Raw genomic sequence first — 12682 nt, forward strand, 5'->3', positions numbered from 1 at the left:
TTAAGCTACATATGTGAGTCAAGGTGATCCTTATTTCCTTCAGTTAGTAGAGAAAATGCAACCTACAGACTTTAGTAAAAGTAGGATCTATTCCTTGGCTTAAGGCAGGCTCCCAGTCAAGCAGCAGTGAATAAAAGGTCATCTATTGTTAATGCTCCCAAATAGGTAAAAACAAACAAACACACACCTGTGACCATTACAAATATACTGTGGATTTGGATTTTCAGGTATATTTATAGTAACATTGATTTTATTCCATAAAATAGTCTTTTTCTGGCCATAATTTCCCTTGAAGCAAACAGTCAAATCCATTAATGACAGCATTAAAACACGTCGTTCAAGACTCCCGATATAACTGAATTACAATGAAGTTGTGCAGATTCACACTGGGAAAAAAAACAAGAGGAAAATCTTGTCACAGGAAAGATGAATGCATGTGATACCAACTCGACCTGATGGTGGGTAGTCTGCTGCCTCTGTTGTGCTCATTTCCAGCAGTCCCAGTCCTGTCTGCTTCCTTCGTTTTCTGATGAGCCAAGAGATGACAGTGTTGCATCTGTAAGCAAAAATATCACTTGATGAATAAAATGAATGTAGTATATACAATAGCTTCAGATTGTTTTATATTAAAGGCACTTTTATATAAAAAAAGGGTTTATAAATTGGAGGCAGAGCCTTATGGGAGTTGACCACATGAATGTGACAGGTGGTTGGTTTTGCTCTTTGCTCACGAACCAAACTTGAGGTGATGCACACACACATTGCCACACTTGTTTTGACCAGGCTGTCCTTCCTGTCGACATCTCAGGATCTTGAAGTGTCTAAACTGAAAAAGACCTCCTTCCCCTTCTGTGCCAGGCTGTCCCACCACTTTGGTCTTGGAGATCAAAGCCAAATTTCATGCTCAAGTCAAAGCAGAGAATTAGACTATCACATCCTATATCCACATCCAGCAGTACAGCACATACACTTGTCCTTTTCTGATCTCTTCCTAACAACACTTTTTAAATGAGAAAGCATTAGAAGATGCAAGAGTCACCTGACTGAGCAGCTGCAGTAAACAAAGAGCAGAAGATGACATGGGAAATGGAGGCTTGATCCTGTGAAATGCTGAGAACTTTGATCCAGCCTCAGGACCTAATCACATAACTGCACACACCGTTAAGGCACTCCAAATTAACAGCTCAGAGATAATTGCTGAGTTGTCTGTTTTGAAGACTATCATTCAGTAAGAACTTTGCTGGCTCATAACTGCTGAGCTCCCCAAGGGACCAAGACTCAGAAAAATACAAAATGGGCTGAAACGGTTTACATTCCCCAAGGGAAAGAAACAAGAAAAAACACCAACGAATGTACCACTCTGCATGTAACCTAACAACAACAAGGTGATACTAACAACATCTGTGCACGTGGCTTTGTTCCTACCACACAAAACAGTTCTCAGACTTGCCACATCTCTTCCAGTAAGGAAACAACTTCCCTTCTTATTTTAAATCTGGCAGACAAAAGTCAGAAGCCTGAAAAGCAGTAGAGAACTAGGGATGAAACAGTACAAAAGAGAAATAAAATACAATTATTAAAAATTGTTCACTCCCCATCAGTGAAGCACTGCTCTTCAGTCTGACCTCCCTGCCTCTCTGCTCTGTCAAAATAAAACTGAGGCTGGGAGAGAAACTTCTGAGAAGAACGAAATCAGAGAATAACATCCTGTACAATACAGGCCAGCCCAACAGCATGTCTAACACCAAGTGCCACTCTGCCTTGGCTTTTAGAGCATATTTTTTTGTGTTCGTGCTTTCTGGAACATTCGTGAGTTACTTGGAGTGGGGGAAAACGGTCCCTCACTATACTGCTGTTAATCAGTTGTTTAATTTTTCTCACGTGAACAAAAACCAAGTGGTCATCGGCGTAGAGCACCTGGTTCCCGCGTTCTCTCTGCAGCCACTAGATGGCAAACCAGCTTTTAGCATGCAGCTGGATCTCAGCACCTCTGGCTTTAGGTAGTTTTGCAAAACACAGGCAGCAGGTCTCAGTGAGTTTATTCATCACTGTCTTATCTTAGCAACAGTGGGTTTTAGAGAGCACAGGGCAGTTGATTTGTGCGCTGAGAATGCCTGCTATATCAGAGAGAGAAAGGGGAAAAGACCTAGAGGGTTTTAGTACCTTTAGTACCTTTCACTGGTGCTCAGTGCCTTTTCCTTGGGCACTTGGACACCTGCACTGTGGTGGAAGCACAGCTGCTGCAGGAATAGGGCAGCTGGCTGTAGCCTGGCTTGTAGCACTGCCTTAGAGCCTGCAGAACAGCTTCTCTCCCCACCTGAACTTCACTCATCTTCTCTGGTGGCTTTTCCAGCCTGTACTGAAACTCGTTACAGCCACACCTCTGAAGTACTGTACCTCACATTAAGCTGGTACAAACCACAGGCACTGAAGAAGCAGCAATCCCCTCTGCTTGTTCAGAAAACTCTCTGAAAATGTTTTCACTTCTATTTGTTGTATCCCTGCACGGCAAGCACCGCCTCTGCCTCTCAGCAAGCAGCCTGCACCACTGAAATGCCACTTCACCATCCACTCTGCTTCTTGCATCATGAGTTTCATAGCTCCCCAAGTTACAGTCACACTTTTATCCCTTACAACTACACATTTTCCTGTGTTTCACCATCACTTCCTAACGGGTTCTTCCTACAGAGGATGTGAAGCAAACTGCTCATTACAGCAGGACAAATCGCCCGTCCCTGAAGGCCTGCACCAATTTAATGAAGTAGGATTTGCCTTAGTGCCACTGTAATTAATGAACATGTAAGAACTCAACAACTGCTCGCAGTAACGCAAAGAGCACATGACACAAAACCAAGCCATATTTCAAATCTCTTTTATAGAAGTAATTGAAATTAGAGATCCAATTTTTATGAAGAAAGCATATTTAAGTACGAACATTTACCTCGTTATATAACTGAAATTAAGATTTCTCCTCCCACACTTATGTCAGCAAATTTTGGCCTCTTTCCTCTCTCATCCCATGCCAGGAGTTAAGAATAGACTGCGAGCTTTTAGAAAACAAGCATGTTTTGTGAGCTGGTTGCAATTGAGGAAAAAAAAAAGAAAGAAAAGGGAAAAAAAAAAGAACACACCGAATGAGAGGCAACCCCGTGTTTGAACCTGCAGCGGGAGGTTCGGACCCGCCTTTGATCAATCAGAGCCAGCAGTTCAAAGGCACGAAGCAATCTGCTGCAAGCACATTACCTGCTGCCGCCAGGTGGCACCGGGCTGCTTGTCCCCATCCTCGCAAAGCAGAAAGTTCACCTTTGCAATTTCCTCTCCAGTTCTGCTGGATTTATTGGGGGGGAAAAAAAAAGTCACTCCGATTGCAGGTGAAGACCCCGTACTAAAACAGCTCCAGGTTGTCTGAGCTGCGTGCACACGAAGGGACATTTGGAGCCTTTCCCGCGGTCTCACAGGATGGTGTGCCACTACATAATGAAACAATTATCAAATGTATGAAACAAAGGGGTTCTGTTAAAGGAAATAAAAACAAGAAAGGCACGTCAAAAGAAAATTAACCCTATATTCTCGGTGCCTCTTGCGAAAGAAAAAAAAAATCCCCTTCATCTGAATTCAGGATTTACTGTCCTTCAAACTCGATGAAGCAGTACTTTCCTTTCTAATTGATGTTGAAAACAAATGGGATCCAAAGGGAAAAGGGATTTTTTTTGAGCAGTTATAGAGTTACCACATAAGAAATCAGAAGGAAGAAATCTCTAGTTCCCTGGAGACAAGACACCATCCTGCTTTGCAGTTTCCTTACAGTTTCCCACAGACTCGGTGTCACGGGCAGAATGTGAGAACCTTGATCACACATTACAATGACCCTAAGAGTGCAACCTCCCATTAGAGTCAGGAGTTGGTTCTGGCACCAGAGCTGTGTTTGGTGGAGAGAGCATCCCTTGTGAGGGGGCCCTGGCGCAGAGCTTGTGGGCAGGGGCCTGGTGTTCAGACAAGGGAGAACTGCTGTACCTTCAGGTCTCGCAGGGACTATCGGCCAGATGTGAACGCACCCAAATGCTGCCCCTGCACTCACCAAGACCCCTGGTGTAGATGTTCAGCAATTTAAACTTCCACACACTCATCCCAATCTTCTGCTTTGTCCTCATTTTTTTTTTTAACCTTCCAGCCATAGGATTTCTACACACATCTTCAGAATCTAAAAAGACATAATTATAGAGAATTACATTTCACTACAATTATTCACCAGCCATTAAATTCTCCAAATCCAGTCACTGTACAAATCCTGCTGATATTTGCAATGCTTATAACAATCTGATTTTTATTATACTTTGCTATACATATTTAATTTTATTATAAGTCACTACGGATTTTCCTGCAGATTTCCACAAGAACATGGCCAATTTAGTGCTGAGCACTGCCATTAAATACAGACCTCATGCCGTACCTCTCATCTCACATCCATGGGTGGCAAATTTAAAGGAACTCTATCAAAATCACTTTAACACTTTATGGCATGACATAGGGTTGAATTTGTCCACTTACACCGACAGGGGTACAGCACACTCGCAGCCACTCTTCTCTGCCTGTAAGTGGATTATTTGGGCTGCCAGCAGTTTTACACAGGTGCATTTGCATTTGCTCTGCGTAGACTACAGCTCTCTGCACTTCCTAGCTCAGATGCCTCTCCATGTAAGTGCATCTCTACCACATTTAAGGCCACCAGAGGATGAGAGGAAGGGCAGCTGCCTTTGTTCAGAATGGTGTCCCCTCCTCGAGCCCTTCAGGATCTGTGCTTCCAGAAGAGCTCAGACCATCTCCACAGGTCTCACACTAACAGAACTCTTCAAAGTGTGGGCACTGCACAAGAGTGTGGGAGCAAAGAAAAGAGAAGAATGATGTGCTCCCTCTCCTGGAATTCCACGTTGGTATGCTGCCTGAGACCCCATTTCTTCCACCAGCAGTTTGCCTGGACCAACACGGGGAATTCAGCACCTCACAGCTACCTGAGCTGGCAGCAATAGCGCTGCTGGAGGCTTTTCCTTTGGTTGTGTTGCTTGGCTTCCTCCCTCCCCACCATCTCCAGCCTCCTGCAAAACCAGCTAGAGTTGTCTTCAGAGCGCAGTCCAGAATTAGCACAGAGTTGCTTGGCAGGAGGAAAACCCCAAACGGGAATTGCCTGCTGTTTGTTTTCCATACAGCACAACAACGACTAACAAAACACGCTCATGCCGCAGCCCCAGATTAATAGTAAGCCCATGTAAAAGCTTTGTAAATCATTACCAATTACCTGGCTTCCAGCAAAATCCAGCAGCAGAATGTTAGTCTCCACAAAGACCACAGCTGACACACGCACACGTCTCCTCACCTCACGATATTTAATACCTGCAATCAACGACTGCTCGGTTTGATGGTGTCCGGATCAAACTGGGACTTGCAGGACTGTCCTAGGGCATACATGAGCTCACAGCAGCACATAAGACTGCAAGTTTTAGACACCCGAGGTCTGTGGTTTGCAAAAACAGCCCACATCCCATCAGAATTGTTACACCAGGATAAACCTGGCACGAGGACAGCATCAAATCCATTATGTTCATGTTCTTACAACAGCCCTATCATCTTACACCAACGTACGAAACGCTCTCTTGCTTTTGATGTAGAGATGCTAGACCACGTCCTGTGGTAATCTTCAAATGAAATGCTTGTAATCCCTCTGAAAACAGAAGGGCAGAACAAGGGAGGAGTTCCTGGCAATTACAGAATTTGTTAATGCAGACTCAGGTATAGCTTTCACAAAAGAACAGGCTCACTGAGGAGGATTTAAAACCCTTACAGTGTTGATGGCTGACAAATGACAGGAAGAAATAGGCACAAAGCTCTGCAAACCCGAGAGGAATGACTTCCACAAGGCATTGCTATGGCTGCTCAGTTCTGCTGTTAGAAGCAAAAGCAAAGATTATTTTAATATTCTGCCTTTTCCACCTATGCCAAGGAAAATAAAATATTGTTTAGAATTGTTTATATAGCAAATCTTGCTAAGGCAAGGAATACTTTTACCATTAGGTAGAGTTTTGTGAAATCCACTTGGTGTTTTTTGGGTTCTGTCTCATTGTTAAAGTTACCACACAAACACTGACAATAAATGAAGCAAAGTGCATAAATGAGATTGCTCTAAGGCTCACCACATCACTGTGTGGGCTATTCATGCCATATTCCTGCCTTGGTTATGCTCTATGCCTGCTTCACCTCTCACTAAATTAAGTGAGGGAAGCTGAACCTACGTAAGGTAGGGTGGCCTTTGGTTTCCTGGCAGCTCTAGGAGCCCAGGCCATGACCCCACCTTCTGCTGTACGTTTGACCATACATTCCTGGCCCTCCCCAGGGTTCAACTGATCCTGCTGCGAACCGAGAGGGAAAAGCATCACAAAGCTAAGGAAAAAATGAAAAGGATCCTATTTCTCCTAGTTCAGCTTCCTGAGCTGGGACACCAACGGGTCACAAAGGCTCCGGTGCTATGGTTGGGGGGAGGGAGGCAGGAGCACAGCCATTTTAGTGAGGTTTAAAGTCTCATGGAGTGCCATCCTTGAAAGAGGCTCCCACAAAGCTGAGCTGATCCATCTCAGGGAACTTCATTTGAAATGACTGCAAATGCTGAAGATTTTTTTTTTAGGAAGATGTTTTCCTGGGAAGAAGGAAAATTAATAATTGCATCCCCTTTGCTGGCCTCCACCAAAAGCTGGCACTTTCCACCAGACTCTTGTTGACTCCTGGCCAGCCAGCTCTGTCTGCCTTGGCGCCCTCCTAAAGCTCTGCGTTATCTCATTCTTATTGCTCCTGCTTCTATAAAAACAGTTATTGGGGTGGGGGCAGACTAAACTGTAAACAAAACATACTGGACCAGCGTAATTTTATACATAACAAAACATTGAATCACCCACTGTCTGAATTATGAAATCCCCTGTGATCCCAGCACTGTCTACTATCTTTCAGGAGGTAACAATGAAAGTGAGAGGAAGAGACCAGTTACAAAAAAATGTGGGCCCTCGAGCTCAGCGATCAACATTATTTTTGTCTCTTTGATATCCTTCCAACCTCCCTTGCCATTGTAGTTCTGTAAAACGTCATAACTGCTTGCCAGAGGCCTTTTGCTTTTAGCAAAATTTAATGCCGTGTCCATAAAAGGAAACATTTCCATTACAGATTTCAATTTCCTTCCATTCCACACTTGGAATTTGGGATGAAACCAGGCAAAACTACCTGAACACGGAGGGCACAGCTAGAGCTACAATGTTTTAGAGGTAAATAAGCTATTTGTTTGGAGTCTGTAATTGATCTGATCTTGCAGTGCCTGACAAAGAGCAAAAGCTGTACAATGAAATCCTGTTTCCACAAAAGTGCAGTAGAATTTAGCATAGGCAGGGCCAAGATTTTATTCTTAACATCCCACACACACCTCCATGGCTCAGGTCTGGAAACAGAACAAGTCAGGAACCCGCTGCACTAATATTACAGGGGCTGAGAACTTCGTGTCCTGAAGAAAACCGTCAGCAGGCCAAGTCCTGCCAAATGCTGGAGTGAGGCAAAGGCAACTGAACTGAGAAACAGAATCTGGCTCCCACTGCAAGTCTGAAAGTTAGCTTCAGAAATATTTCAACAGTGATGCCATGTACAACCCGAGCACTACAAAAAGAAATACATCATAAAAATGACCCAGTGTTTTTTTTTTGTGTTTTTTTTAGACTGAATTCACTGTTTTCCTTGTGACATTTATTAATATAATAAATGACCTTAAAATATGTATCCCCTGAAATAAATGTCATTGATTAGGTCAAATAAAAATATCACTTGGCCCAACAATGACAAATTTCCTGGCTGTGCTCCTGTAGGCCCAGAACTTGTTTCATTTAGGAACAAGAGTTACTGGCAGTAGCTGGGAAGGAAACTGCTTGCCAAATGTCTCCATAGGAAATTAAATAATTGAGAATATTCACTAACAAGAAAAAGAAAATAATTGCTCACTTTAGGTTACAGACCTCAAGCACCCTGGATTTAGCTGCTTTTTCAGAAATAGCGGCGGTGATATCAGAATGTTCACTGGAATTTGTTACCTGGCAATGCCAAGAGAAGACCCTCTGGTTGGCTGGTAAAACTTCAGAGAAGAAACACAGCCCTTTCCAAGACAAGGAAGATCTGCAAAGAAAAACGGGGTCTTCTAAAACATCTCATCTCATTTAGTATAAGGTTAATCTGTTCAGTGCAAACTGTGCTGACTTTAAACAGAGGAGGAACGTCCTCTCCATCCCCAGAATGTAATAGTCCTATTGGCAAGAACTGTGCCTGCATTTGGATTGGGATCAGGGTTGATTCCCGTTTGCATGCAATATATCTCCCCCCAGCAGAACATTACAAGAACATGGGAAAGGAAGGAACTTGGAAAGTTCACTGCCCCAGGATGATGACGGCCTTCTGGAAGCACAGCTTCCCCGCTTTCAGAGGGGTGGGAACTCCTTCACGATCCCCAGGCTCCTGACACTTTTGTAGCCCGCAAGCAATCCATCCTGGCAGCTGAGCACTGTAAAACAGAAGCACTGGGTTTAGTCAGCTCCATCCTGGTGCTGCAAGTGGGACACAAGCATCCTTCACAAGCCCTGGGGATGAACTCGCCCCACTGTATTGAACAGCATCCCACTGCTAGGAACCAGGGAGGATCAGGATTCCTGGCTGAAGGGCTTGTCTGAGGGCAGACCAGGGAGGAATGGCAGAAATCAGTATTTCTGAAGGTGGAGGAATTTTAGGGGCTTTCCTTTGGGAAAGAAGATTTTTTTTTTCCTTCAGAAAATTACTGAAATAGCTGAGCAGAGGAGAAAGAGACTCGAATGAAGGTTTCCTGGATGCGTTTCATTAGATGGTTTGAAAGGACAGAGCTTTGTTGTCTGTTTGTTTCCTTGAAATAAAGCCAGTGTTTGTTGAGTGGCTGCACTGTGCTTAGGCTGGAGGGTGCAGAAACCAGCTGGTGTGTCGCAGAAGTGGTCAGCACTTCCCAACTCCCAGCTTCATCTCAGCTGTGCTCTCCAGAGCACATGAATTTCTCTGGGTCTCATTCACCACCATGTCCCTTGTGAAGTGCAGAGACCCCAATTCAGGCCACATCTTGCCTCGCTTTTTTGCAGGTTCTTGTTCATTAAAACTACATCAAAATTGAAGTATATATATATTTTTTAAATTAGATTTTAAAACTTTTATGAGAGATTCAATCATTCTGAAACACTTCTTTATGAATAACAACAAAATAGAGACAGTGCTACCCCCTGGGTGCAGGCTTTTTATGTCACGTGGCAAAACTCTTTGCCTGCACAGAGATATATTAGGTTTTGGCATTACTACTGCATCCACATTCACTGCATTTTCTGTTACTGAATGTGAAAACATGGGCATCACCTGCAGAAACCAGAACGTGCACATGACTATAAAGCATGAGCCATCAAAAGCCCACGTTCATACTTAATGAATAATATTACATGGCTCTATTTTGTTAAACTGGCTGCTTTGTGGCTGGAACAATCACATTAGTCTTTCACTTTTGTTATTTTGAAACAGAGACACCATCTTCTCGCTTCTTTCCATTTCCCCTGTTCCTTCACAAACCCCAGCAGGCAGACACAGATGACACATGGCTTTGCCATTTGTTTTATTCATAATCAATATGAAGTTGTCTGGAAAAATCACACGTATGCCTGGGGGACATACTTAGTTAAGAGACTACAGTATCATCCAAGGCAATGGCAGACAGTGAGGCTGGAAATGAGGACAAAGAAGAGCAAAGGCTACTTCACAGAAAATCAGACGAGATGCTGCCAAATCTGCTGAGCAAACGCTGAAGGGAGAAGAAATAACTTCTGTTTAGGAAGAAGGGCCAACAGATCCCGTTTACCCAAGTTCTGGAGTCCACCTGCTTTGGCAGGGGGGTTGGACTCAATGATCTCTGGAGGTCCCTTCCAACCCCTACAATTCTGTGATGCTGTGATTTTAAAATCCACAGCTACTGCAGGGAGCATTTTAACATTTTCTTACAGAGCACACAGAAAAGTCCAGCTTTTTCCTTACCTGGATTGCAAGTAAAATACTACCTACTGTTTACTGTCCATTTCTCAGGGTTGTAGGGGAAATTTATACATGGCCTCCCACCATACCAATCCACTGCACAAAGGGGAGACCTTCAGATGCTGCACAGCTTCAAGAAACACCAGCTTTGTTGCCAGGCTCTAAAGGAACTAGAGATCGATGCTGTTTGCCCTGTATATCTTCTGTTTTTAAATGACTCAAATCCTATTTGCACATTTCCTGTCTAGGGGTCTACTTGCATGGTTTTCCAAATATGTACTTTTTTTTTTTCTATCCAGAAAAATCTCTCTTGGCAAAAACTGTTAACATGTCTGTATTTGTCCAAGACTTTTGGACATTTATTAGCCAGGTTAGAACAACAGCTCGGTGGTTCCAACCAGCCTGTTGCTTTTCAGCTCTGTACATTCAGATGGCTAAAATGAAGGGCAGTATGCAGCAAGTCCTACCTGCTGTAACTGTCCCTGCTTCTTCATCTGAAGAGAAACATGGACATGCTGTAAAGGTGACCCAATACTCATCTTCCTCATTCTTCTCTTTCCTATTTGAAAACACGTGCCCACATCTGGCCACATGCCCTGAAAACATTTCCTCCCTACACAGTCACATCCACTTTTCCTCCTGTTTACACCATTTTCTGCCAGCTTAGTGAGCAAAACTGGCTCATCAACAGGTCAGACACACGCAGGAGCTAACAAAAGTGAAATGGGTGGGTCTGTCCTTTCCCTCATGGCAAACAGCTTTTAGGTTGACACCATCCGCCCCCTAAATATTTTGAATTGCTCCAGGGATGAACCAGGAATTGAATTCTGCCCCCAGCAAGGTGTCTGCTGCTTTCTACAAGGTGCTTTGAGCAGCATTATTTTGAAGAGCTGAACAAACAGGCTCAAAGCAGCCTGCGCTGAATAAACACACGTTTACAGGCAGCAAGACGAAAAGCACTGGCATGCACACCAGGCTCCTGTATCCATGCAGTTGCTGCAATAGTAGAATAAGGGAGAAACAGTGCAAGACCCTTCCTTTTGCACCAGCACAAAACAATCCAGCATCTACAGCACATTCAACTATTGCAGCACGTGCAGCAGCAGCATTTGTATGGTACAGACCTATAATGTTAAGGCTTGATCGTGGTCTGTAAACTGTCTGCATATTTTCAAAACTGAGTCTAACTACCAGATAAGAAAATAAATACATAAATTATATTGCAAAGAAATTGCCTACAAAGCAATGTTTGAAAGGAATATTATTTATATTGCAACGCTGAGCACTCAGAAATTAGGAAATGCCAGATTTATGGCTTCTTGTGCAATTTTCATGGCGTGCCTGCTTAGGAAGGCCAACTTCCTTTGGATTCGAGGCCTTGTTAGCATAAACTAACTTGTGCAAAAGCAATTTTAACCTTTTTATCCTATTCACTTGATGCCAACTGTTTTTGGAAAAAAGCAGGCCTGTCCGAGGATATTGGGGTTTTGCAAACCTAGTTTGGAATTATTCTGCTTCTGACACCACTTGCTGCTATACCACAAGATAGTGTCCAGATCACCTGTTTTATTTGTGTCCTAACACGCACATGTTAGTTTGCCTGGATGGGACCTCTGAAATGCTAGCACACAGGACATACACAGCATTCTGCAGGTGGGACCATGGTGGTTTTACAGATACAGAGCCTCTCCCACCCACAGTATGGCACCTTGGTCAGAGATCTTGTGCTGTTCCCACTGGGGTCTGCTGCCCTCTGTGCAGCATGAGATCCCAACAGGAGTTACCAAAATGATCTGACTCAATGAAGGTGGCAGTGACCTCCCAGAGGAAGAACAACGCTCACTGCTCAGTGAAAAATACTCACATTGCTCTTGCTTACCAATGAACTCTGCACAGATCTCTGAAAATATGACCTTCCACAGCTACAGCTGTCCTTCCAACTGAAGTTCTTACTGTTCTTCATCCCGCCTTCCAAAAGTCAGCGTCACTGTGTGAAGTCATGTGAAAACCTCACAGTTCAGTTCCATCCTCCTTTAGGAACATCCTTATCTCACTAGCACACGTTTTTCAAGACAGCACTAACAAGTCAACCTGAATATTATTGCACTGTTAAATCTGCATACTCATCTTTTTCCATACAAATTCTATGAAAGGATGAAGTAGAAATAAACATGGCACGCGATATTGCAAACACTCTGCCTTTAGGAACATGACATCTTCTCAGAGAGAATCCCCAGCCCCCTGGGCATCTGCTAGCCCTCCTGGGCAGCTTTTGCTTACAGGTTGGGCAACACTGCACCAAGACCATCTAAAAGAGGGTAAATCTCAACTGCATTGCCTTTAAGCACAAATTGCCTTTAAGATATATATACATACCCCAGAAGCATTTAAGTTTATTGGAGCATAAAAACACTTCAGAGACAACTAAACACGATGTTCAGCGTAACAGCAACAGAACAGCATATAGATTTTGCTTGCTGACCCCAGAGCCGAGCTCAGCTCCTGGCTGCAGGGCCACGTGGGTGATGTGAGGCTGCCCAGAGCCCATGCAGGCTTTGCACCAGGGAATGAACTCCGA

The 12682-nt window shown here is 43.8% G+C and overlaps 1 long non-coding RNA gene across 1 annotated transcript; it reads right to left on the bottom strand.

Annotated features, from left to right (window-relative positions):
• Window positions 1–482: 482 nt before the first annotated feature.
• On the bottom strand, window positions 483–8196 carry LOC125693237 (uncharacterized). The gene is made up of 4 exons (XR_007377019.1): window positions 8112–8196; window positions 4079–4201; window positions 3244–3325; window positions 483–556 (listed from the first exon to the last, which is right to left on the bottom strand). It is a non-coding gene; the product is annotated as an uncharacterized LOC125693237 (long non-coding RNA).
• Between the last annotated feature and the right edge of the window lie 4486 nt (window positions 8197–12682).

Source organism: Lagopus muta, chromosome 5 (assembly GCF_023343835.1).
Source record: "Lagopus muta isolate bLagMut1 chromosome 5, bLagMut1 primary, whole genome shotgun sequence".
NCBI lineage: Eukaryota > Metazoa > Chordata > Aves > Galliformes > Phasianidae > Lagopus > Lagopus muta.